This window comes from Pelecanus crispus, chromosome 8, assembly GCF_030463565.1.
Source record: "Pelecanus crispus isolate bPelCri1 chromosome 8, bPelCri1.pri, whole genome shotgun sequence".
In the NCBI taxonomy this organism is placed as follows: Eukaryota; Metazoa; Chordata; class Aves; order Pelecaniformes; family Pelecanidae; genus Pelecanus; species Pelecanus crispus.
In genome coordinates this window covers 32,680,795-32,706,548 of record NC_134650.1, presented here as the reverse complement: position 1 = coordinate 32,706,548, position 25,754 = coordinate 32,680,795, and the positions used below count along the sequence as shown (strand labels likewise).

Sequence of the window (25,754 nt, the reverse complement as noted above, 5' to 3'; positions counted from 1 at the left end):
CCATTAAACAAAATCCTTCAGTTCTGTCTCAAAACTGCAACAGAACGAAAGACTGCTCAAAAGCAGTCGAACATCTAGGTGAAAAAAAAGCATCAGATTTGAGACAGCTCACAAAAATCAGAGCAGAGACCTGCACCATTACCACATTCATTCGTATGAAAGGTAATGTTGCCTGCTTGGTACAAAAACAAACAAATTTTAAAAAGCCCAGGAAATCACCACTGGAGATCTCAAGGCATCACAAAAGAATCAACTTCAGGATAAACCAACAATGGCCCAGCCTCTGTTTTAATAACTATTTCCTTTGCTCAATATGAGGCTTTGGAAAATATTTTATAATTTGATATTACCATAAAGAAACACAGCACCAATTGCAGCAGCAAAACAGTCATTTTAGGAAAAATACATAAAATGTTGGCAGCTTTTATAAACAGAATTGTTAACAAGAAACAGGAGAGAGCAAGTTCAAATATCCTAATTCCAATAACTGCGGGGATGTTGAGTAAAGCAAAAATGCCACTAGTCCGATATAAAACTGAACCACGGAATGAAGCAAAAATAAAATCCATGTAAATGAGGGAAGGCACTGACCACATATACATTTGGAGATTCAAAAAAGGAGCTGGTTCTCCAGATATGTTGTCCTTATAAAACATTTAATGTTCCTACTTCAGCTCTTACTAAAACAAACCAATAAAAAAATCCCCAACTGTGCGTGTAGGCTGCCACACGCGCACTCCTCGTGCCTGCCAACTACAGAGTCACCAGGCGAAGAAGAGCACATGTACGGTGGAGAAGCTCTCAAAGAAAGGCTCAGCTAATGAGGATATCGCCACCGTAAGACGCTAGCTCCTGTGGCACCGTTTCTCTGGCAAAGATCTTCCTTTCATCCCAGGAAAAGAGAGAGCGGAGCTACCTTGGACAAACTAAACCAAACACACCAAACAACTTTTCCGGCACGACGGGGCTGCCTGTTTTCCAGGATGTGCGGGTCGGGCGCCTGCTCCGCTCGCCCCACGCTCCCCAGGGAGCTCCACTCCCCCGTTTAACTAAACCTCCCGCTCCAGAGCGACGCCGGACACCGAGAATGCGCTTTCTCCCGCTCCCGAAATGCACCCCAGCTCTCAGCAAGCACCCGCACTTCTAAGACGCTCGAGGTCTTTGTGCTAAAGTAAGTCCTCCGAGCCTGGCTGAGCCGGGACCTAAAACACAGGCGACGAGCCCCTGATTTTTACGTAAACTTTTCTCAGGCTTCATTCCCCCGGCCATGAACCGGTTTCTCTCTGCGGCTGCAACAAAGCCTCGTGTTCCCAATTTAAGCCACCTCCATCGCCCGCCCCGCTGCCGGCACAGCTTCGCTCTGCCCCCGGGGAGCCCCCGTCCCCCCGCCCGCCCTGTCCCCCCAGCTCTGCCGCCAGCCGCATGCGGGGCTCGGTCCCCACGGACCTGCGGCCACGGGCCGTCGGAGGGAAGGAGGCAGCCGGCTGCCAGCGCCTGGATTAGGGGCCCCGGGGAGGTGCCGGTAGCTCAGGGCTGGCTAATTCCCTCCTCTCGCCAGCTGGGCTCCTCCAGGGGAAAGGAGACAAAGGGGAGCAAGAGGGGGATGCTGGGCCTGAACTAGGGCAGCACATGTTGCGTTTGCTACCGCCACTGCTGTCTACCGGGGGGGAAAAAAGAAGAAAACCACCAACAGGAAAGAAAGCACACCACCATTGTGCTATTTACTGCTTGGGCTTACTGGCTGTAATTGAAATAATTTAAACTGTCCACTTTGCAGAAACTATTATAAAAATATATATGTATTTTAAATATCTTCCTTTTTGCAGCCAGACTACTCACGCCTTGTGCTGGGCAGCGGCACGCAGAGGAAGGACTGCACCGGGGAGAACTCTGAGCACTTAAAACAGCTCCAGTGAACAAAGCTCCATTGTTCAGCTTTGAAACTGTAGATGCAATGGGCCAAATCCAGTGGTAACACAGGCTGGGCCAACTGCTTTAACTTCGTTACATCCATATGTGCTTATGCCAACCATTACATTGCCCCACCATGCAAATCGAACAAATCTTTTGGAAGGTCTCTTTTTCCTCTGAAACGAACCCATCTACCTCAAAATGCACTCTAACATTCAAACAGGGCCAGTTCCCCTCCAGCTGCTGCTCTTCAAACATATCAGGCTATTCAGAAAACAAAATCAAAGAAAGCTGGTATTACTTTGTGAGTGATGCACAAAGATGTTGCTGTGCTAATATAATTTGAATTAAAAAAAATTAACGTTTCTCAGATTGAAAAGCTGGGTTTGTAATAAAAATGGAAGCATTTATATAGACAGCGGAAAGCAAAGATTGTCACCTTTTGTTAGCTTGATTTAGACCTTTCACCGATTTTCATGCTTAACGCCTGGATTCTGTTTATTGCACTGTTTTCTCATACTTTTATAATTCAAAAAGAATTAGGAAACTTTAAGCCCCAGAAACAACCTACCTTGACTTCCTTACAAACAAGATACTAAATTACTAAAGGCCTAAACTGAAGAAATTAGGGAAAACTCATTATCATTAATCTCTTTATGGAATGAAAAATAGCCCTGTTAATTTTACCTTGCCATATTAAATTGAAGAAAAGACCTATAATGAACTCAGAAGGAAATTCTAAGGTACTTCACCAGAGTAATATTTTAGTGGGAAGATATATTTTAGATGTGGTGTGACATGTCTGGCAATGATGGTTAGAATAATAAATCTATATTAATGCAATCAAAGGAATGTAGCAGAATGAGAAAAATCACTTTCAAAAAGGAGATTAAAGTCATTAAAAATGGCTAATCCGGCAAAGTGGGACTGTTCTAAAATAGAGAATCACATGGCTGGTGCAAGGCTTTTGTCATTTGCGCATAAGAGAATCAAAACAAGTATTAAAAGGGTAAGAAAATTCAATAAAAAGTTTAATTAGGAAAAAAAGAGCATTAAGGAAGCTTCAGAATGTCAGTAGTCCTCAGGATATATGTGTGGGTCATGAAGCTTAAAGGGCCAAACTTGATAATCAATCTCAAAGTGGTACAGTAATTTAGCAACTTAATGTTCAGCACGTTTACGGGACTGCAAGCATTTATCATCATCACTGAGGAGCTAATTCCAGCCTCAATGCATTCAATAAATGTATTTTTTCCTTCTAATAAGAGCAATTTGGCCAAACTGCAGTATAAATCATAGTTCATTCTCTGTTTATCTTCCAGATAACATGAGCCAAGTTCAGAAATACACTCGTGAAGCTAAAACAATAAAATGAAGTCTTAAAAAATATGATGCCTCTTAGAAAGCAGACAAACAGCACATCACAGATTGCCAGGAGTAAGCAGGTCTCTTGTCTCAGCATACACTGACGACATCGATATATTTATTATTTCAAAGTTATTTTGCTAATAGAAATAAAATTGACCAGACAAAATTTCACAGTCCCTGCAAACGCTTTCTCCCGTTTCCCTGCTCAAAGCTAGCTGGAAACATTACGCTTCCGCCAGACTTTGAGCGGAGCCACATTTGAAGCAGTTGCAGAGGGACAGGCTTGCTCAGCTGCCCGGTCACCCGCGCAGCCCCAGCCCTGGGAGCCGCATTCATGGGCAGCGGCCGCGCAAACCCAGGCTACCCCCAGCCGGCTGCTTTTTCTCTTAAGAAAAAAAGGCATGCACAGAGACCCCATTTGCTGGCCCAGACCTGAAGTTCGCCCTTGCCTAAACCCTCCTGTTTACCAACGTAGAGCATCACTGGGTTTCCCTCTGGTTTCCCTCTGTTTCCCTACTCCCTCTCCCCTACGTGCAGAGGGTTCAGGTGGCTCTTCCACAGGGCCTCCATACGTCCCCCCACACTGCGGGCACGTCGCGATGTGGCCAGCGCGGTATGGGAGGCGAGTTTATTCCACCTGGTTTGGGTGCAAACAGCAGCACAGACCAAGCACCATGGGGCTCAGAAGAGGCCGCACAACCTGCCCAGGCATCAACAAAATATCCAGGGTTTGGCCAAAGAGGAAACTTCAAGACTCCCCTCCTGAGCCCAGAAGGCATGACCATACAGGACAATAAACCCCAGAGATTAGCTGTGGAAGGTGCTCTTATTCTGTCTATCAGGTTTATTCCTCTTGCGCAGAGCTAGTACACAAGAGAAATAGTTAAATTAACAAAAACAAAAACCGAAAATCAATTGCTGAGGAAAGGATTGCTGTTTGATTTAAGTTCAGACTCCTGGTTCTCTCCGAGCGTCTCCACGGCACAAAAGTTAAAAATGGTCAAAGCGCTCAAATTGCTTCAGGCTATTGAGAGTTGATGGAATTCTAGCGCCCAAAAAAGTAGGTGACTTTTGAAAACAAGCTTGGCATCATAAGACACGCTTCTGAACTGTGTTTCAGTTCCTCATCTCCATAATAGAAAAAAGCCATCTGCTCCTCAAGGGCAAATTGTAGGGCTTGCTTCTGTATAGCTGTGAAACCCCGAGACATCCTCAGATGGAAGGCCCGATAGAAATGCTATCAATTTCAATAATTATTATAATCACAGATGCTTAACTATGAGAATACAACACAGAGATTGAGGACTGAGAAATCTTCAGTACTGCTTACAGCAAATTTTGCATTGCTGAACTACGTATTAAAGCCAAGGATAGATCATTACAATGGATTATAGTAAGAACCTCACACAGCATACGCTGTTCATTTACACTGCAGTGCTGGTGTGAAATAATGCAAATCAAGTTTACACAGAAAATGTTTTAAGTTTCAATATTTTCAGTGCTCTGTGACAGCTTTTTACTTAAATGTTTTGTTGGAGTGTTTAGCCCCATTTTCCTGCACATTTCCCGCACCATTATAACAAAGTAAATAATAAAAAATATCATTAATACTCCAAACTCAATTTTCTGTGCATGTATTAGCTTCACTGAACGTTTTTGTTTGTTGTTTCACAGAAGGCAATAGTGGACTGCGAACCACCAGTTCTTGTGGCAATGAAAGCCTTTTTATGCTGACACTGCACCTATCTCTGAATGCTGTTGTAACTGCTGGGCTGTGACTGAAACCCAGCATTAATGCGCACTCAAACACACTTCACTAAACAATGGGAAAAAAGATTTCTGCAACTTATTCATAATTATCCCTACAAAAATATCATGCAACTGTCCCCCAGAACTGGTCAACCCACCTGTAGCCAAGGGACTAAGGAGGGGCCCTGGGAAGTTCAGGCTGCTCTGAAGGACTCTATATGCAGCTTCAGACTTCAGCAACATCAGCTTCTTCACAAAACAGTCTTCGTAGTTTTTTATTTTAAGGCACTATGCCATTTTTTAAATATATATATAAAAATACATATAAAATGTTCAAAGCAAACCTAAAATTGGATAAAAAACTAAGAGGTGCTAATGTAAGTGGCACCACAGGCAGTGCTTTCATTATTATCTGTGACTTGAGAAAAATGCAGTTATACCTAATTAGTTGCTTATGTGGCAAGCATTATTTTGGACTAAATTACCAACAGTTAGTGACTCTTTTCCCAACTTCTCAGCTTTGCACTGCAGTTCATTTTTAAGTGAAGTTTTTAAGAAACAAAGAAAAATGTCTGGCTTAATGGAAAGTATATATAATCTAATTTTCTTCTCATGCAGAGAGTAACTTGGTATTTAGAATACAAAATCAGCACAAGATGTAGTGCAGAATTTCAAACGTTAAACTTGCTAGGACGTCTGCTGCAGATAAACTGTTACACATAGATAGTTTAAACCTTGCTGTCTTTGTTTAAACCTTTCTGTAGTGATCAAAGATACATTTAATTAACCTTTTTTATGCTGCAAGTTAAAAGTACACAGAAAGATGTCTATTGAAGCTTAGTTGATATACAGAAACTTGTTAAGCCAGAGTAATGCATGCCTGAGCGCTGTCTCCCATTAGCAGAGATATCAAGACTCAGTAATGACCATCAATAGGATGATACATAATTCTACACAGATTATAAAATCAGAAAGTTATTTTTAACATTATTTTCTTTTATGTCAAACAGTCTGTGTTTTGCTGGTAACAAAAAATTAACATGCCACTAAATAAGTTATTTCACACTTCAATAAATGGCATAATAAGGGGTGGAGGACAAAGTTTTATGTTAGATCTAGGAATAAACTAAATGCTTTCAGACTTGAATCACTGTTTTTCTTTACTCCCTTTGGAAAAGCAGCAGATACTATATTCTGCTGTGCATCATGGACTTGGGACTGAAAACAGCTGCACTCTAATTACATGTAAAGTGTACCAAAACATTCCTTTTATCACAGACTGTAAATCTGTTAGCATCTGTCTCTCCTTTGTTTCTTCCACAAGATACAAGCTTGTTTCTACATTTTTCTCACCTGTAGCGGTGATTAAAATTCATTATAAATGAAAGGAGTGAACACTAAAACAAGTTCCTCTGTGTACAGTTCTAAACTCAAATTAGAAACAGCTGTTTGCTAATTCATGCAGTGATGTTTTGTCGTGCTCTGTGAATCAATAATAACTCACCCTATTTCTACCAAAATGTTAGGATTATACATATATTTTGCTTAGCAATTTGCTCTTCAGAACTGTTCAAATGCACATCCAGTCTTTTTTAAGCGAGATTAGAAGATGATACCGGCAAACTCATCAATGAATTAACAGAAAGATCTTAATAGCTTGCTGCTTGTGCTTACCCTGCTACCCAGAGGGTCCTGTGCCATTCTTGCCTGCTTTGATACCTACAGAGCATTTAGCAAGAAGGCACGTTTTAAGACAGATGTAAAAGAACAAAACTGTGTATGAGGTCACATGCACACATCACGGATGCAATACTCACACTGAGAGAATGCTATGCAATTAGAGTTTCAGCTATGACATGTACAACTTTCAAACACAAGGAATGACAAAGCCCTTAGGAAAACAATCCTAGTAGAATAATTATTACTTATAATAATTAGTTATAGAATTACTTATAATAAATGGTAATTCTTATGCTAATTGTTAGTAATAGTTCTTCATATTATGTTAGCCAAAGAACAAACTTCATATGACCCTACTGGCCTTACACTCACACAATTATATTCTGCACTTCTTGCTACTTGATGTCAACATTTATCATGATTTCAACACTTGATTATACAAAACAAAGAGACAACACACAGTGGTTAAGAGCTTTGCCTGCTTCATTTTTTATCTAAAGTTAAGGATACAAGCGGGGTGGTTGCAATGTTTTGAGCAGACCCCATGGCAGATTCGCAGAGCCTGCCCTCGTCGCAAGTAGGATCAGGGCCACCCCTGGCCCCCGCACTGCCCCCTTTGCGGAGCCAGAGATCCAGCCCAGAGCAGTGGAAGAGCATCAGCCTCCATAAAGGTCTCTGCAATACATGCAAGGAAAGTCCTTTTCTCATCTATACACAAAGATGTTTTCCCTTCCTCATGTTTTGTTACTGTTAGCAGGGAGGGTGCTTCCCGTACAGCACAAATTCAAGACTCTGAACCACTCGTGGAGATGTCACCAGCGGAAGAGCCTTTCTGGTGGGATGAAATGCATGAGCTGAATTTCCTAGATTTATTATTTCCTCCCTCCCATTTGATCGGGCAGCTCTCAAATACAGCAGGCACCTGTTCTCAGGCTGTTTTGCTGAGTACCGTCAGGCACAGGCTGTCAAGACAGACTCAGCTCAAGCTCCTTCCCTTAGTTCATACCCATAACTGAGCATCAGAATACAGACTAGCTGCTGTTTGGAGAAACTCAATGAATACAGAAGCCAAAATTAGAGACAGACTTTTCGCCATGAACTGACCAGATCGGTGTGATTTGATTTAATGCTTTACTGTGCTCATTTTCATGTTTCTGAATTGTACTTTCAAGTGAAGATTAAGTCATCAATTACAATCCATTTAGCTCATTCATAAAATTCATTTAAGGGTCATATCCTGCACGGTGAGCAGAGAGCTCTGGAAGCCAGCGCTGACAAGGACAGGCAGCACTTTCCCACAGGATATTCAGCTTGTGCAGAATCAAGTCAGAGCTCATTTTGATGGCGTGGGCAGCAGTCTGGAGGAGCAAGTGCCTTTAAAACTGGGGCAGTGGCAAACTAGAACAAAGAGACAAAGAGAGTTTTGCCAAGACTTCTCCGATAAGCTGCTGCTACTGCTAAGGCAAATGCGTATCTGCTTCTGTACTGGTAGACAATATTAGATGATATTAGACAATATTAGAGTGGTGTTTCCATTTCTGCAGAGCTCTCTTTCAACTTTTCAGCCATGCATCAACTCTGAGCCAGAAGAACCACTAAGAAAGGAGAAAACCGGGACCAGACACCAGAAATGCTCTGTGTCTTCTGGTTGGGGTCACCAAAAGTGACTAGATTGCTAGGACGGCATTCTATGATGAGATCTTCAACTGATGCTATGCAGTGACCTGACCTCCAGGAAAATGGGTTTGCAGTACATCTTTAACGTATGAAAAGTACTCTCCCAAGAACAGAATTTTGCTCCTAAATGAGCATTTCCCATCAGTGCTCAGTAGAAGAGATGTCAATTGCCATGTTCCAAACCTGAGAAAAACCTCATGCTTCAAACCTCAGCCCTGCACCGAACTTTACTGCCAAGCTTTCCGGCCTGAGGAATTTAAAGCTGGTCATATTATTAGAGCAAGTTGCAGGGGAAAATAAAACCAGCTTGTTAAGTTAGAAAAAGTAGGCTGTTCCAGACTCTCATTTTGATCTAGGTGGGAAAACTGTGACGCACTTACAAACTTAATGGGTTGATGTTCATGATGAATAGTCCTAATGCTGAAAAACACATGTTGGCTGAAATTACTCAGCAATAAACAAACAGTAAAAACCAACAACATCCAGATTTTATACTGCCTTCAAAGAGCAAGGGAAGAAAAATCAATAAATTACATGTGACAGACAGTATCAAGTAACCTGTTTTATAGCTATGCATATGCATTATTGGTCTGACTTCCAAATGTGTTGTGTATTCACATCAATCCTATTGAAATCAATAGGAACAGCAGTTGCTCAACACTTTTGAAAACTCAAATGACATAAATATGAAATATAGCCAGGTCTACATAGAGGTATTTTCAGAAAGGTGCACGTATTCCCTGTCCCTTTCATGAATTCAGAGTCAAGACTTCATGCAAACACCATGAATGGAAATGAAGCTGCACTTGCAAACATCCCAGCTTCCACAAGTCTGGTGAGCGTAGCTCCTCGAGGCCTTCACCCACCTGGTTTTGGAGGGGCTGGTGTGCCCCAGCGATCCCAGCAGGTATCCCTGGAGCTAATGAAGCCGCCAGCTCCACCCAACCCAAGCCTGGAGACAGGGTTTGCTCCAGCTAAGCAAATCTCCTGTTCCTTGGGGTTGGTATGCATTATGGCAAAGTACAATTAGTTAAGACTCTGGGTTTGTTAGTGAACAATTTTTAAAAGAATATTTCATTTAAAATTAAAAAAGAACACCCGCAAATGTAAAAGCACACTGCTGAATATGAAGCACATTCCTGAGTATTGTTTAGATAAACATTGGTCATGAATCTGCGCTATGTTTGTGATTGGCCTGAGGGGAACTGTGTTAAAGAGGCGGGAAGAAAGTTCTCCACTTATCAATACCTGACAGAAATAACTGAAAGGTTTAAAAAGAAAGTAACTATAGATTTTGTGCTATGCAAGACGAAAGCCAAACAGCGTGGCTTGCCTACGAGAGCCGTGTACTCCATGCTGTATGGTAATGCTACTTCTTTTTCACTAACAGTATCTGTCGTTTTAAATAAGAAATGGCTTTTAAAACAAGCAAGCAAACGAAAGTGTTTGCCACCCGGTAAGAATCTTTCTCGGCACATCAGTGTCCCCCTACAACAAACGTGCCGCATGAGAGACCTTTCAAGTTTAACCGGCAGTGACCCGGCATCTGTGATCTGAGGACTTGCACTGCACAACACAACAAAACCGGCCGCCGAAAGCTGCTCTGTTCTTCCAACACATCTTTGCCCTTTTGACTGAAGGGCCCAATGACAAATCGTGCGACTGCGCTCTCAGGTTTTCAAAAGAAGAGCTGCAGCGACAGCTAAGGTCTGTCTTCCCAGGGCTCACGCCCATGTTGGTGCAGCCCAAGGAGGGATCCCCTGCCCGGCCTCGCCGAGCGCCCGTGCAGGCTGCGGGGGATGACCCCAGCAGTGCCCACCCCGCAGCACCGCAGGGTCCTGGCGCACCAGACAGCCCTCTCCTGTGGGCACCAGGTGGTGAGAGCAGCCCACGCTGTGCCCCATCTCCTACACCATGAATCTGCAGAGAGACTTTTCGAGCCTCTCTAAATTCTTTAGGGGCTTCTCAGGATGTCAGCCAGCACCGACCACGCTCTGGAGAAAGCCTCCCGTAGGGAGGATGCTCATCAGTGCAGGCAGGGGGAGCGCAGCTGGGGAGCCAGAGCGAATCCAACCAGGAGACGACAGCCCCTCCGGCCCCACTATGCTCCTGCCAAGAGATGTGCAGAGCCCAGCAGAAACCTCCCCTCCAGCCGCGGCTGCACTTCCAGCCGCAGCTGCAGGTACCACGCTCTGCCCATGTACCGGAACAGGACAGCACGTTCCTTAAAGTTCCCTAACAGCAAAGGTATCGTCCTCCCGAATTGTTTAATACAGACTTCGGTACTGATTGTCTGTATTCAGATAGCTCTAGTTTAACCAACAATGTAGGTTTCCTTCTGACCACATGTGTGTGGTTGGTTTTTCTCCTCACACAAATGTGAATTGTACAATATATTCTAGTTAGTAACTGTCTCTGTGCCTTGGCCACAGATACATGAGAGAGTGAATTTGTAATGAGAAAAGGTGCAGGGCACAATTATTTGTTTAAATGGGATTAAAATTAGTGTTGGACCGTGCATTGAATCATCTCAATTTATCCCTGAAGAGAAGGAGGAACAGCAAAAGTCTTGGCACTTGCAAACAAATATCTCTTTCCCCACCGTCTCTCCCAAACAGCACTCCTTCCATTTGAGAGCAGTCTCACACAGACATTGGCACTGATATCAGAGAATTAAATTAAATAAAGGGAAAAGCTATACTCAATAGCTTTCTCTCTAACTCTACCCACATAATGAGGACTGGCTATACTTACAAAAAAGTATCTGGGAATGTTAATAGACCAAACAACTCAGTAAAAGGAATGAGGAGGCAGTGGGGAGAGAGAGGTTGAATTTATCCTAGAAAAATGCACCTTGATACTACAGGTACAGAAGGCATTTGGCTTTCTACAGAGGAGTCTGCTAAATTAAAAAGTGGGTGGAAGCTGGAGGTGCATGTTTGGGGTGGGGGCACATTTCCTGCAGAGGAAGAATGGTCAAAAAACCAAAACAGTAATAGCAAAACACAAAAGAACAACACCCCCCCCCCCCCCCCCCCAAACCAAACCAAACCAAACCAAAAAACTCTCAGGGAAATCAGGCATCAGGGGTTTTGATAGACACACGTGCACCTCCAGAACTAGATGTATTCAAGAAACCATCTCCAGTCAATTAATGGCTAGAAACACACGCCCCCCCTCCCCGCCCCAAGTAAATTCATAATTTTTCTTTTGTTTTTCTCAAAATGTGAAAAGGTTTTGTACCTGCACCTAGATCTCTGGCATGGGGTGTCTCACATGCCCAGAAACCCCACGTGCAGTGTGGCAGACAGGAGTTACCAAAAACCTACTACTGAAATGCAACTGGAAGATACCTGGAAGAGACTGCATCCTATCTCTACTGTCATAAAGAGGCAAAACAGTGACTTCAAGCTGCATAAGCTCACACACTGGCTGTCTAAAAGAAGAAATATTGTCAATAAGCTGGTCATAACTGAGCGGACAATTTAAATTTTGGGGGGAAATGAAAAATTATTGTTTTCATAAACAACACAAAGAGTTTTAAAGCTCAGACCAGCTTCATTTATGAAAACCCTAGCGTTCTGAATACTCCTAAATACTGAAAAACCCTTGCCCCCTCCCCAGAATCCATTTGGTTTTGTCATGCCCCTTTCCCAGACCCACAGCCGAAGCTCCCTGCCCAGACAGAACCATGGACTGGGCAATTCTGGTGTCTCCCATAGGAGAGTGTCAGAACCAGATATGCCAAATACAATTCACATATTTGTTGTTTTGTTTTGTCAAGGCTTTTCTATTATTTATTTTAGTTCTGGCCAATAAGGCAAACATTTTCAGGATAAAGCAATTTTCTGGCCACAGATAACCTAGGCTGCTGTCTGAAATAGGATCTTTAGCCCATCTCACCCTTGCAAAAACAAACAAAAATGGAGAAATGAATGGTCTGAATGGAAATTCAGTAACTGCTCCCTCACACCTTTATCCAGAATTACTTGTGAAACTGAATTCCACTTCTTCCGTCTCATACTCAGTTTAGCACATGAAAGTATGAGTACCAAGAGTTATGGAAGTACCAACCTTGGCTCCCCATCAAGACCAAATTATCTGTCTGTATGTAAGATAGGAGTTCAACGTCTTCTGTTGAAAAATGGAAACTCCACCTCAGTCATGGAACATCTGAGTATAAAACTAATCTTCTGAGTAGTAAATATTAGACTGACATATAGCAGTAACTGTACGATTTCAAACTATTCACTTTAGAGGCTGGGGTCCTGGATTCCTAGCAGCTGATTGTTAAACACACATCAGACTTTTTTTTTTTAAAAAAATAAATTTTCCCATTATTTAGGATTATCATACCTTCTATCTTTGGATTGCCTGTGAACATAACCATAGCCCCAGACCTCCTGGCTACCTGACATCATGTCTACCCTGAAGTCACTGTACACAGGCTTAAGAGTGACTCCATCTTAATTCAGTTCTTTGGCTGGAATTAAGATACTGGATCTGATCTGATTGTTTTCTGACTATGTTGCTTTGTATCAAAACACCCGTTTTCCAGTGGGTGGTGCCTAACAAAATACGAAGCAGAGGTGTGAGCACAAAGGAAAGAGCCATTATAAATGCACAGAAACACCATGTCAACACATACCAGCTGCCCGATAAGTACAAAAGCATTTAAAAAAAGACAACTGAGTCATTATTTTAGAGTTTCACTATATTTTCAATTTTAAAACATTTTACTATCTATCTCATAGCATTAGAGAAGCTTCCATTGCAAACACCGGAAAGCAGACACCTCCTAACCATCCTACACAAATTCCCGTCACAATTTTTGTGCAAAGTGTTATCAAGTAACAATATTTACCATGTACAGCAATTATGAAAAACTCTGAGATTGTGTAATTATGTATTTTAATTACATGATCTGATTAGCTTTTTTAATCACTTCATAAAAAGAAAGGAAATTCACTGAGGTTGTCAGAAAGTTAATAAAAATAAGGTAATTCACGGCTAAGGCTCACCATGGTGCCTTTCTAACTACTTCCTTGCTACACCCCACTGTGCCTAGGTATTGGAGGTCAACTATAAGTATTAATTTCCTTACTTTTATTAACTTTGGTGATAACAGTCATGCTCTTTTGGCATGGGCTTTTTTGTTTTGTTAGAAAACACTCTGCATTTAGCTGAACGATATTTTAAGAGACGCAGACTCCTCAAAACCAAGAACCTGGCTGACCTGAAACCCACCAGGAGACCCAGCCTTGCCCTGCTCTGTCCCTGGCCCCTTTGAGGGGACGTTAGGGGAAGCTGCTGCGGAATGTTCACTGTCACACAGTGCCATGTGAGCTGCACCGCCGGCCTGCAAAACCCACACAATTTAGCAACGTCAAACGATCTATCAACAAAGCTGGCTGGTCACACTAGGTCACATTCAATCAGGGCCATCGAGATGCATGAAAAGTCAACACAGTGCTATGAGATGATGATGGCAATCGGCCCAAGAGTTGGATAGATGGAGGCAGGCAGCTGAGCCCAGGGCAGCCAGCACAGACAAGGTGGGTGGCAGAAAATGGTGCCTGTCCTGACGTGAGGGCCGGGCTCTTCCAGCCACAGCGGCCACGGCATGGCCACGGGCCTGGCCTGAGGAAGGGAAGGACTCGGCAGCAGCGAGAGGCACAATTTCTGCAGGAGCCAGGATAGCCAGCTGCCTGGCCCGGGCAGCAGAAATCACCCAGGGATCCAGCTATGAAACATAAGCAGTATCTCAAAACTGTCCCACCATCCGCTCGCAGTGCAAACCGGGGGCTGATGTGTGCACGGGTGTGTGGAGAGGGCTGGCGGGGTAAGGAGAGGGGTGCAAGGGGTAAGGAGAGGGGTGCAAGGGGTAAGCCGTCTTCTCCCACTCCTGAGGCAGGACAGACTGCAGCTGGGAAACAATTTTTCTAACTTTTGGATGCGGTTCTGCTCTAAGGAAACATTTTGTTTATATCCAAACTGGGAGTCTATAATGTAATACTTGGCTATTGCATTCAGCAGCTCTGTTTTACTCATTTTTGGTTCACCTTCTCCCCCTGCCAGCCCTTCTTTATTTTCCTCCTTCTTTCTCTTTTTACCTTTCTACCCCCTCTCCCTTGATTCTCTGGGGAGAACAAATCACTTTGGGAGGTTTAATGGACTGACAAGAACAGAAATTTAATCGGGGTGTGCATGCACGGGCCAGGCACATCAGAAGCAACCGCAGTGCAATCCATTTGGGCTGCCCCACCTGTGACCCCGGCCGGGCCGGGCACCCCCCTCTCCACGGGGGCGAGGTCCTTCGTGCTCGCACGGGACCTTGGTGTTGCCTGCTTCAGGAGAAGAGGACTGCCAGATGCTGACAAGCCAAGAGCGGTTATTTCAGGAGACTTTTTTAATATAGAAACAGCTGACACAAAATGCATCTCACTGGGGAGGGAAACCATGATCCCAGAAGTAAAAGACCACTAAAAAGCCTCTTTTTTCCAAGAGAAATCTAAAACAGTTTTGGGCCAGATATCACTTAGGTTTTTCATTTCCATTTTAGGAGACTCGCGCTGTGTCCTTCCAGTCTTGCCCCATCCATGGAGAATCTTAAGGGGCTGCTGCAGCCTAAAAGGGGCAGATGTGGGCAGATTAAAAGATGGTGCAAACTGCTTTTAGAAAGTAGAAACAACCTCAAAGCAAATCTGTCTCAGACAACACAGCCACTTGTGGGGAAGCTGCGCTCAAGCCTGTGTGCTAGCAGCACCCTTGGCTGTGAAACGTCTCCCTGTGCCATGCACTCAGCTCTGGGGCAATGGGGGCATGCGTTTAACTGCTGCCTGGGAAAAGACATTAAAAAGGGGAGGGCATAAAATGATTTAAACAAGCTTTTGTACAGAAAATGAAAAGCATTGTGTGCAACAACATGACTCCTTTCCTTTTGTACACCATTTGCTGTTACAGATTACATTTGCAAAGTATAGCTTTCAATATAGTGTAGCCAAAAGCAACCTAACAGCATAATTTTCTTCCTGGGTACTTTAGTTTTGAATTCTTCTGTGAACAATGAAACGGAGATTTGGAAAAAATAAGAAAACAAAGAACCCCCTTCTTCCCATGTGCTTGTAAACCTGGGTAACTTACAAGAGACCATCTTTTAAACAACCGACATGATTTACTCTTGCTTGTGGTGCAGACGCTGGCTACTGCCAGTAAATCTTAATGGCACACAGTGAGTGATACCTGACACTCTGCAAACTCACTACTACAAAGAACTTGCTCAGTTGAAGGTATTTGTAATGTTTTTCTTTCACCATTGCCTGTATTTTCACTTTTGCTCTTTTATATGGCATCTCTACTCAGTGAAGCTACAATATAACTGTGATGCTTACTTCAAAGCTTGCTTTTCTCTGCAGTTGGATGGCATAAAGGGGACCATGACACTACGGCTTTTAAAATAAGCTTCCTGACCAACAGTGTAGATTAAGAGATCTATAAAAGACAAATACCAAGGACAAATACCAGTTACTTCCAAAAACCAAAAGTATTTTTTAGCATGAATCACAACCAACCTCTTAACCCAAAGAGAAAATTCTCTATCCTTGCATGTACTCAGCCTTGCCATTTTGAACTGCACTGTGCTCCTTACTAATCATCTCCAAATGATCCAAACACTTTCTTATTCTATGACAAGTTATTTTCTAATAGAAATCAGGTTAATTTTTAAAGTTACACTGCATGACTGGCTTCTCTCCTTTCCCTCCACTTACTTTTTTCGTCTTGTTTCTTTCTGCTATTTCTCCATCTCCTCCCAAAGCCAAATTATTAAACTGCAAATGGGGGGCAGGTCTAGACACCCAAGGGGAGAGCCAAGATCTTCTCTCCTGGGGAGACTACCATAGTGAACTCAATGACTATCTGTGATGTTTGCTGGTACTAGGGAATAATATTTCCCTTGGGCACTTTCCGGATAGAGTCTACCACCTGGGTTAAGTCATTATTACAATCAAGCAGAAAAAAAAAAGGGGAGGGAGAGAAAAGATGAAAAAACACTACAGCAAGCATCATTAAAGCTCATCAAAAGTGCATTAGAGAACACCTGATAATATACTCTGAACATTAATGATCCTTACGATATACCATATTAATGCAGATGTTATCTGAATTCATGGAAACAAAATTTTCCATTCACACATTTCCCTAAAATAGGTGCTAGAAAAAAAGTCTCCCTCAAAACTATTAGTTGCCAGCATTTTTTTCTGTCTCTGGAAACAAATAAATAAAATAATGCCTCTGAACCTGTATATGTTGCTGATCACAAACCTCAAACAAGTATTCTGACGGTGGGATGCTCGTTGGCATTCACTGGCAATGTGTTACAGTTAAAATGGATGATGGTAAGCCAATATTAATAAAAAGGTTGTGATTGTGCTGGCTTAAATTGGACTATTATCGCTACTAAGATCAATTTTACTGGCAGCCTTAAACTCTCCAATGCTGGGCAGCAATTTCCCTTGCAATTTTTCCCCCTTCACGTTATGAGGGAGACGCATGAATGCCACAGAATTGATAGTGTGACTCTGTTATAAGGTGCTAAGTGCCAGGTTATAGCAAGAGCAGCTCAGTTGTCTGAAGAGCCTAATACTTCAACCAATAACTGAAATGGAGGTCAAAAAATTAATTCTAGGCACTGCTTAAGTCCTATGTTCCTCCTTTACGGAGACTGCAAATCATGTCAAGTTCTGCATAAATAGGTTTTGTGGGGGTATTAGAGGGTGAATTACTGTCATCTAGGTGCTAGTGCTTAGTAAAGCAAGGACTATCAAACCCATTTTGCCCAAATCCAATGTGAACTGCTGCTCTCAAAGAAAGGTCACCCAACCAAGAACACTTCATAACAAAAGCGATGAAACAAAACAAAAAAACTCCAAACCACACGTACATTCTTAGAAAGGAGTGTTTTAGAAATACAACAGTTACCCCTAAAGACCATTCCCTTATTGCTCTTTGAAAGCTGAAGTGAAATCTTTTTCCTAAACAAGGAGCTGATAAGGTTTGCAGCATCTCAGAATTACTTCTAGAAGTACGGGAAGCAGGAATTATTTTTAGTGCAGCTGAGAGGCCAGGCATATTTCAGGCAATCTCCCAGAGCCTGCTTCTATACCATGTGGGACGTAAACCCACAAACTATGAAAGAACCCAAATCAGTATTGTTTTCTCAAGTGACATCCATTATCCCTCATCTGAGAAAATTAACACGTGTATCCAGAAGCTCAATAAACTAGGCTCAGAGCTAGAAGTCTAGGATTAACTCTTTCTGCGTCATAATAAATGCCATCTTTTAAGTCAGCAAACTGCTAATATATTCTATTTTATATTCAGTGTTTCTGCCATTTAAAGCAAACAGGGGCATCAAAATACATTTACGCTCAAGCATAGTTTCAAAACGTTACAGTACGCAGGGTATTAGAGAATTTCCAAATTCCAAACAGCTACAGAGATATAAAAAGGGAGATACAGAAGGGCCATTAGACTAACACATGCTGGTTTGGGTAGCATTAGGAAGAGTGTCACAAAATGAATAAAAACCAGCTTCTGTGCAAAGTCTCTTATTTTTTGACACCCGAGTTAGCCACTGTATCTAGCAGTAAAATGCTACGTATGTTAAATATAGGCAACCTTTGTTGCTCTGCCAGCTTATTTCTACATCAAATGATCATTTCTGAAGATTTCTGTTCCAGGCAAGTGTTCAGTACTTGGTTTTGTCTTCCTGATCTGCCAAAAGATAGGATATTCAATGGATCAGATACATTTTTTTTGTCTTCTTTTTCCTCAGATTAATAATAAATTGGGCAGTCCATAAATCTGTATGGTACTTATTCTGGAGTTAACTAAGCACAAATACTTAGAATGATTGATAAAACTCAATTTCCTACCTAAGTGCATAGAAAACTCCAGGCAGGTATTAATTCCAGACTGAGCTTTACTATACTGCACACATGGCCCCGCACTCTGACATGCTAACATACACTACCAGGTATCCAGAACAAAAGTAAGGAAGGCTTTTCTTGACCCACCAGGTGCATTGTACTTGTTTCCAAATAGTGCTCTGGGATGGCTAACTTAGGAAAGCAGTAAAGAGCAAGCCACAGTTTGTGACATTAACATACCAACAGTCAGGCAACTTTCTGCAGTCTGCATGTTATTCCTCCCAGCACCGCAGAAACAGATCTTGCATCTGGTGGCATGTCCTTCTCGGGGACATTTTGCTAACTAGCTACCCAGCAAGAGTGCAGGAAACACAACGTCTGCAGAACAGTGAATTCTGAAGCAGGGATAAAAATAATAACCTGATCATTACCCCAGTGCTTTAAAAACTGGACTCCCTGGCGAGAAGCCAAAATAAAACATCAAAGGGGGCCTCCACAAGCCAGGCTCAGAATCAACATTCGGGTGAGAGCCCATCACCTACTTACCCTGACAGCAGGCAAGAAAAGTTGGAGACATCTGCTTGGAGGCCAGGGGTCAGGCTGGTCGGGGCCCACGCAGCACAGCACAGGGTGGAAATGTGTGTATGTACTGGGCGTACGTGTCCAGGCTTTGGTAGCAGGGGGGCTGCAGTAGGGGCTTCTGTGAGAAGAGGTCAGGGGCTGCCCTGTACTGGACACAGCCGGCTCCACAACAGACCCACCACTGACTGACCATCACTGTACTGACCACTGCCCACCATTTCCCAGCTCTCCTGTGGCATAAATTAAAATTAATTTAATTTTCCCCACGTCGAGTCTGTTTTGCCCATGACAGTAATTGCTAAGCAATCTTCCTGGTTTTATCTCAACTCATGAGCTTTTTCATCTTCTTTTCTCTGCCTGTCCTGTTGAGGAGGGAGAGTGAGAGAGCAGCTGGATGGGTGTCTGGCAGCTGGACAAGGTTAACCCACCACAGTGTAGCAGACTGCAAAAGCCTCCCCAAAATAAGAAAGATTAAGCAATACCTAAATCTGTACCTCTGTGTTTGTGGGCCTGAATTTATTGCTCTCATGAGCATATGTATTCCATTAAAACCATTTCTACTGGTAATGTGAAATGGAAGGCCTTGCAAACAGTATACTACTGAACTCCCAAACTGGATGCTCTGGTTACCATCATGAAGCTCTCAAGATCGCTGCTGCCTGCACGCAAGTTAGACATGCATGTTATCTCAGCTGTGTTGGGGTTCACCTGTGCTGAGGGGTGACTGAGATGGGTGGGCTTTTTCATGGAAGAAGGGAGCAGCAAGTTGTTCCACAGACAGCGTAGAAAGAAAAACAGCACATCAGCAAATGTACCACATGAAACACTACCCAGACTGATTCAAAGACAGATTTCTATGTGTGCTGAAGCATTGGGGGCCAAAAAGCAAGAAGGCTTCTAAGTTGCTGCAATTTTTAGAAATCAAAAATCCATCAATGAAAGAGAAACCTCCATACTTTTTTCCTATAAAAGAACTTTGATTTCTTGGAAAAATCAATAAGGGTTGATTACTGAAAATGGCAACATGAACATAAACACCCTTCAGGCATCTCTCAAGTACCTCTGCAAATCACACAGCAGTGCTAGGCACATACCACTGCTGCTAATCGCATCCTCTCCCATACAACAGATGAGCTTTCTGAAGTTGCAGTGGATGAAGAAACTACAAAGCTGAAAACCGTGCCTTCGCTAAACAGTGCTGTTCACACCAGGCTCGTGGCCTGTGTGAGGATGTCACAAAGAAGTTGCTTTCAAAATCTGGTCACAGGGATTACTTCAGCAGCTGAGATAGATGAGGCAAGCAGTATCTCACAGAGCATCCAGTGATCTGAAGCTTTTTTGATAGTCTGTTGAAGAAGACCTGCTCTTCTGTAAAGCTGTGCCAGGATGCTCAACAGGAAAACATATTCTAGACATTCAGAGAAGTCAAAGTGTCAGCAGTCCCATCACATGGACCCACATATTCACACATGAGGCCTCGTGATGTTCCTTTCTAATATATCAGTATGTATTCTTGTACTAATCTCAGCCTAAAACCCTGTTGCAAGGTCTCCATGAAGTTGCTGAAGTTAATTAAAGACTATACAGGATTTCTCATCCATCTCAGCACCCTTCATCTGCGCTTCCTTTTTCACAAAAGATAAAGCGGCCTCCATAAAATAAAGGACTAATTCAACTCTTCAAAACAAAGCAGAAGTCCAGACTTTTTGAAGGGATAGTGTGCTTAGCCTTCATTGTGTGACCAATGAACACCTAAGTGAGTTGAGCTCTTTCTTAGCCCACAAGAGGGAAAAGATGAATGCTTTGACATGAAGCATTTGTCAGGCACCCTGCAAAACAGCCTTCAAAATGGTACTCATAACTATTTTTCAACTTCCAGCAAGTGAGGGGAGGGGACAGAATCATCAACTCTATCATCTGACCAAGGCAACAAATATGCCTGGTAGAAGTTGACCTTCTTTCAATCAAGGACCCTCTTGCTTTTGAACTCTGAACAGAAGACACTTAGAAGATACTTAGTTTGCAAGGACCCATGTTCATTCTCCTACAAGGATGGGACAGAGCCTTGTGGATGTCTGCCATGATCAAAAGGAAACATGGCAATAATATGTCAAGTCACAAATTATTACAGCCTCTTCCCAACACGAGTATGTGTAGGGGATCCCACATTCCACACATCCATACAGTTCAGCTGGGGAACGCTTTTACCAGCACATGGCCCCTTGAAAATGAAGGTTTTCTCTTGATTTTTTAATCACAATTGCTTATTACTCTTAATTACTTGTTACTTCTGTTACAGTGTGAAGCTTAAACTGACCTGCTGGGAGAATACAAGTCATGAAGGTGGTTTCCTTTTTGATAATAGGGAGAACTTTGCTTGTAAGTAGGGAGGGGGGAGCAGGGCCACCTTACAATCCACACAAGCAGAACTAGCTCTTGGGAGCAGAACAAATCATTGTGTCCCTTCTTGATATTGATATCTATCTTTGTCAAACCCTTCATGACTAAGCAGCATGTAAATAAACTACAGAGAAGGGGTAGGACAGTACAGTGCAGCCATTTGATAAAGAAAAACTAAGAAACTATCATTTCCCATGGACTTCTTAAAACAAGGTTTTGGGAATAGATACATTGAGTCTTACGGGCAGAAACAGGTGCTCAATGGCCCACAATAAGGATATTTAACTTCTTCTGTGAATCCAAACCAAACATTTTCAAACATAATCATTTCAGCAGACACATGAAAAAAGGCCAATTGAAATTTTCTTAACAGTTGTTCTGTTAAGTCAGACATTTTGTTTATCATAATGCTGCATCTATGAGCTAATGAAAGCCATAACCCTGAAGGAAGCCATCCATTTCACATTAGCTATATCCTTCCCATCTCGTCCATGGGTTTTTTTACTATGAAACAGCAACATCAAGAGACAGCTCTGTACTTCCTCACAGTTGCACCCCACTAACACAAGGATTTACTGCTGCACTGAGGGAGCCATATGGAGACATAGTGCTCTTCTTTCCCATCCCCTTTTCCTATTAAAGTCGAGACATTTAACGGGCAGTTCCCCTTAAGACACACATGCATCTACAAACATCTGGCAACTCAAGAGCCAGCAGCTCTTGGTATGTTCTATAATTTCTCAGGTTTAACCTGTGATTCGGCTTGGATCCAGGCTGTCAGTGATTTCCAGAAGTAAGAGCTACGGCACTCACCCAGTAACATTTTCATTTGCGCAGACAAGCTGTCTGCAGTTGTAAACAGGAATATAACTGCTCAAGTGTATTTCTAGGCATTAGAAAGCACAAGTCCAAAGAGGCGGCTCCGTACTCTCTGTTCATTAGAACATACCCTGTCACTCCATCGGCAATATTTATTATGATGGGCCATAATCCACTTAACATGTTCTGACAAAGTCTATCAGTCTTTAACAACTTTAATTCCAGAAGTTCAACAGCAACAGGGAGGAAAATTCATAGAGAGAAAGCGACTTCTGCAAGAATCCCCCTTTACAAGCCTGCATGCCTAGTCTTAGCAGACATGATCATCACTTATTTGTACCTATCAGCTTTGATGATAATTGCAACCCACTTGACACTTCTGTTGAAAGGCAGTATTACCCACAAGAAATCTGATAAATATTCAACAAAATCTAAATTTAATAATTCTATTTATCTTGAAGTCACCATCTCTAAAACTGTTTCAAAATATTTGTGTGTTAAAGAGAGAGGGAGGGGGATGCGAGACCCCTGCTTCTTAAACCAAAATGACTGAATCAATGCATTAATGAACACAACTTTTTTTATTTTTCAAGTTCAGTGAAAGAATGCCATCTATGCAAAATTTTGATCCCACATTACAAAATAATTACATGATAATTACATGAGCATTAAGATGTCTACCCCCCGAGTAAAGCCACTGCACCCAACCGCTAACTAAGGCAGGCCTGGAATGTTTCAGCTTATTAAGGAGAAATCCAGCATTGAGCAAAACCTCCAGCTGAAGCAGATTTCCACTCTTTTACTCCTCTGATTTCTAATTAATAATTAAAACATGTTCCTTTCTTTGGAAACCCAATTAGACTTGCGCATCAGCCTGAAAACAAACTTTTTTTAGTAGCTAAGCTACTTCTCATGCTTTAATGGGGCGGCAGGAGTGTTTTCTACACAGCTCCACTGACACAATTCATTTATTTCTTTCCATTCTACAATGGATATTGTAATCTATCCCCAACAATATAAACATTACATTTGCACAGCTAATTAGGATGTTGGCAGTGTGAATTAGTGACCCTCTGATTTCTTCCAGTCAGGGCTGCCCCTGCTGCCTGCACTACTTAGGATTCACAATTAGGCAATTATATTTGCAGCGTCTTTTTTCCACTCTAATGCTACCTCTTTCCTCACATTCAGTATGACCATATGCACCAAACGGAGAGCTCTGTTGTTTATTTTGGGGTGGGGAGCGGGGGAAGGAAGGGAGGGAGGGAGGGAAGCGAAGTGTGTCACATTCAATCCTTTTCCCTTTCAACCTCTGCTAACTCAACATCAGAGAATGATAGAGGGTCCAGGAGACTGCAAATTATCTCCATAAATGTTTTAAAGAAGTGATTATGCAGAGTGGGTAGGAGATACATTCTGACTGGGAGTGAAGCAAAGGGAAAGAGGGACAAAATAAATAAATCCTGTCCCCGGGTGCAGCAGGCCCTCCACGCAGGGCTGCAGTCACCGAGCTGTCCCTAGCCACAGGACGATGACAAATTGGAGAGAATTCAGAAGAGGGCAACAGAAGTGATTAATGGGCTGGATGGACTGATTTATGAGGAAAGGTTAGAGGTCTAATTATATGTATCTTTGTTAAAGAACAGCTAAGGAGAGTGCAGGAACTGCTTATAAGGGGTTTATGTACGGTGAACACCCTCACCGCATTCCACCGAGCACGTTGGGAAGGACGGGAGGCGATCAGAAAACAAAATTTTACGCTAGACACCAGGAAGACATCCGCAATAAACATTAGAAAAGAGCTGTTTCCAACGGGAAGGACTAGAAACCTCATCATTTGAGAGCTGTAATGGACAAAGCACTAAGAAAATACACTGCAGGGGACAATGTCTGTTTTAATGTTGATGCTTGTTTAACTCACTGACTAATGTACACTGCGGAGACATAGCATCTTTGTTAAAGCACAGTATATATCTCTGAGTTCTCCTCTGCTGTGAGAAGTTCTCCATTAAAATCACTTATTATTATTGGCACTGCAAACATTCTGGGCCAAGTACATGCCACCCTATATCAGCTCCCAGTCCACAGCTGAGGAATCCAGAAGATCTGAGAGTACCAGTGACTGCAAAATTAAATCTCCTAGTTCTCAAATGTTCTCAAATGCTGACCCAATGGATTCAAAGTTCTGTAATCAAAACAAACAAAACCCACCGCCCCCCAGACAAGATCACTTTGCAGAATAAAACTGTTCTCTATTTTCTTCTTTGAATATGCAGTCACTTTTATGTCCTAGGAAATCAAGTGTCTAAGAGCAAATTAACCTTGGCATTTGTGTGACTGAAGAACAAAAATAAATCAAGAGAACTAAACCGTTAGAAGTAATGAACCCGATACTCTTACTTATACCCAAGAAAATTAGGAATACTGCCATTGAAGTAAGCCAATGGAAATACACTGAAGTAGAACTGGTACAAATTAGCAGAGGACCAAGCCAAACATAACCAGAGTGACACATTTCCAGGCCATGTGCAGAGCTCAGCCCAGGAAAAATAATTTACAGTCAGCTCATGGAGACAGGAAGCAATGATGGCAGGCGCAACGGCTCCATAGCTGCTGTAGTGCTAGCAAGCAAAGCTGGAAAATCCACGCGCTGCTGGTCCTCTCTGCAAATCGCAACAGAAACCAGTCCAGACTGTAGCACTATTGGCAAACCATTGTTTGAAGAGTAATTCCACGTCCAATTTTGCACTGCCACTATTCACAAATACAGCTATACATATTGCCTGTAGAGACGTGAAACGTTTCAACTTGTACAACGATCTGTCCATCATCTTTCCCATGCATGAGACTACACACAGCCTCAAGCTAGCACAGCTGGACCTCCAGGTGCCAGATTAGGAGAAACCGAAAAGGTCCTTTTCCAAGAAAAATACAACACTCCTTCCCCCAACTCCTGCTCACGTGCATGTGTGAGAACTAAGCAGGCTTGAGGGGCTTTATTTATTCCCTGCTACATGACCATTAAGCTCTACTGTATAGATCTGATTCTGCCAAATTCTGTCACTTAATGTTTTGGATGTAAATTATAAAAAGAGATCGGGGAAAAAAATACAGTAGAAAACAGATGCTCTAGACTACAGGGTTTTTTTCAAAACTACTGCTTCCTTTACAGTTTTATTTATTTATTTGGTAAGCAGAGGAATGTGACAACACGTTTACTGCCATAAAAAAGAAGACAATGGTTTTCCCAAGCTTTGCCATTTAAATCCATTCCCTTCCTCACTGAAGAGATGAAAAAACTCCTCCGTTTGACAAACTAGACTCCCCTGCTAGACAAGGAGCGGTACACAACAGTCAGTAACACACCAGCAGCACTATACAGAGGCTCTGTGTTCTGCTAATGCTTTCCCGAGTGCCTTAGAGATGTAAGGAGCTCAACAGCTCTGTGCCTCAGTTTCCCCATCTGTGAAATAAGAAACATAAAGCTGAACTGCTTTGCAAAGTTTGTTTAAAATGTTACTGTGCAATGAAACAGCCTTGACAAAAGAGTATTTCAAGCTGAGCTGTCAAGTGATACCACTAATGTTCAACTGAACTTTGAGTTCAACTTCTCAATTGACACCACTAAAAAGATTTATA

The 25,754-nt window shown here is 42.5% G+C and overlaps 1 protein-coding gene across 1 annotated transcript in view; it reads right to left on the bottom strand.

Annotated features, from left to right (window-relative positions):
- ZNF423 (zinc finger protein 423) overlaps positions 1-25,754 on the bottom strand; it is a 182,744-nt gene that overhangs the window by 118,409 nt on the left and 38,581 nt on the right. The gene's annotated exons all lie outside the window — the stretch shown is intronic.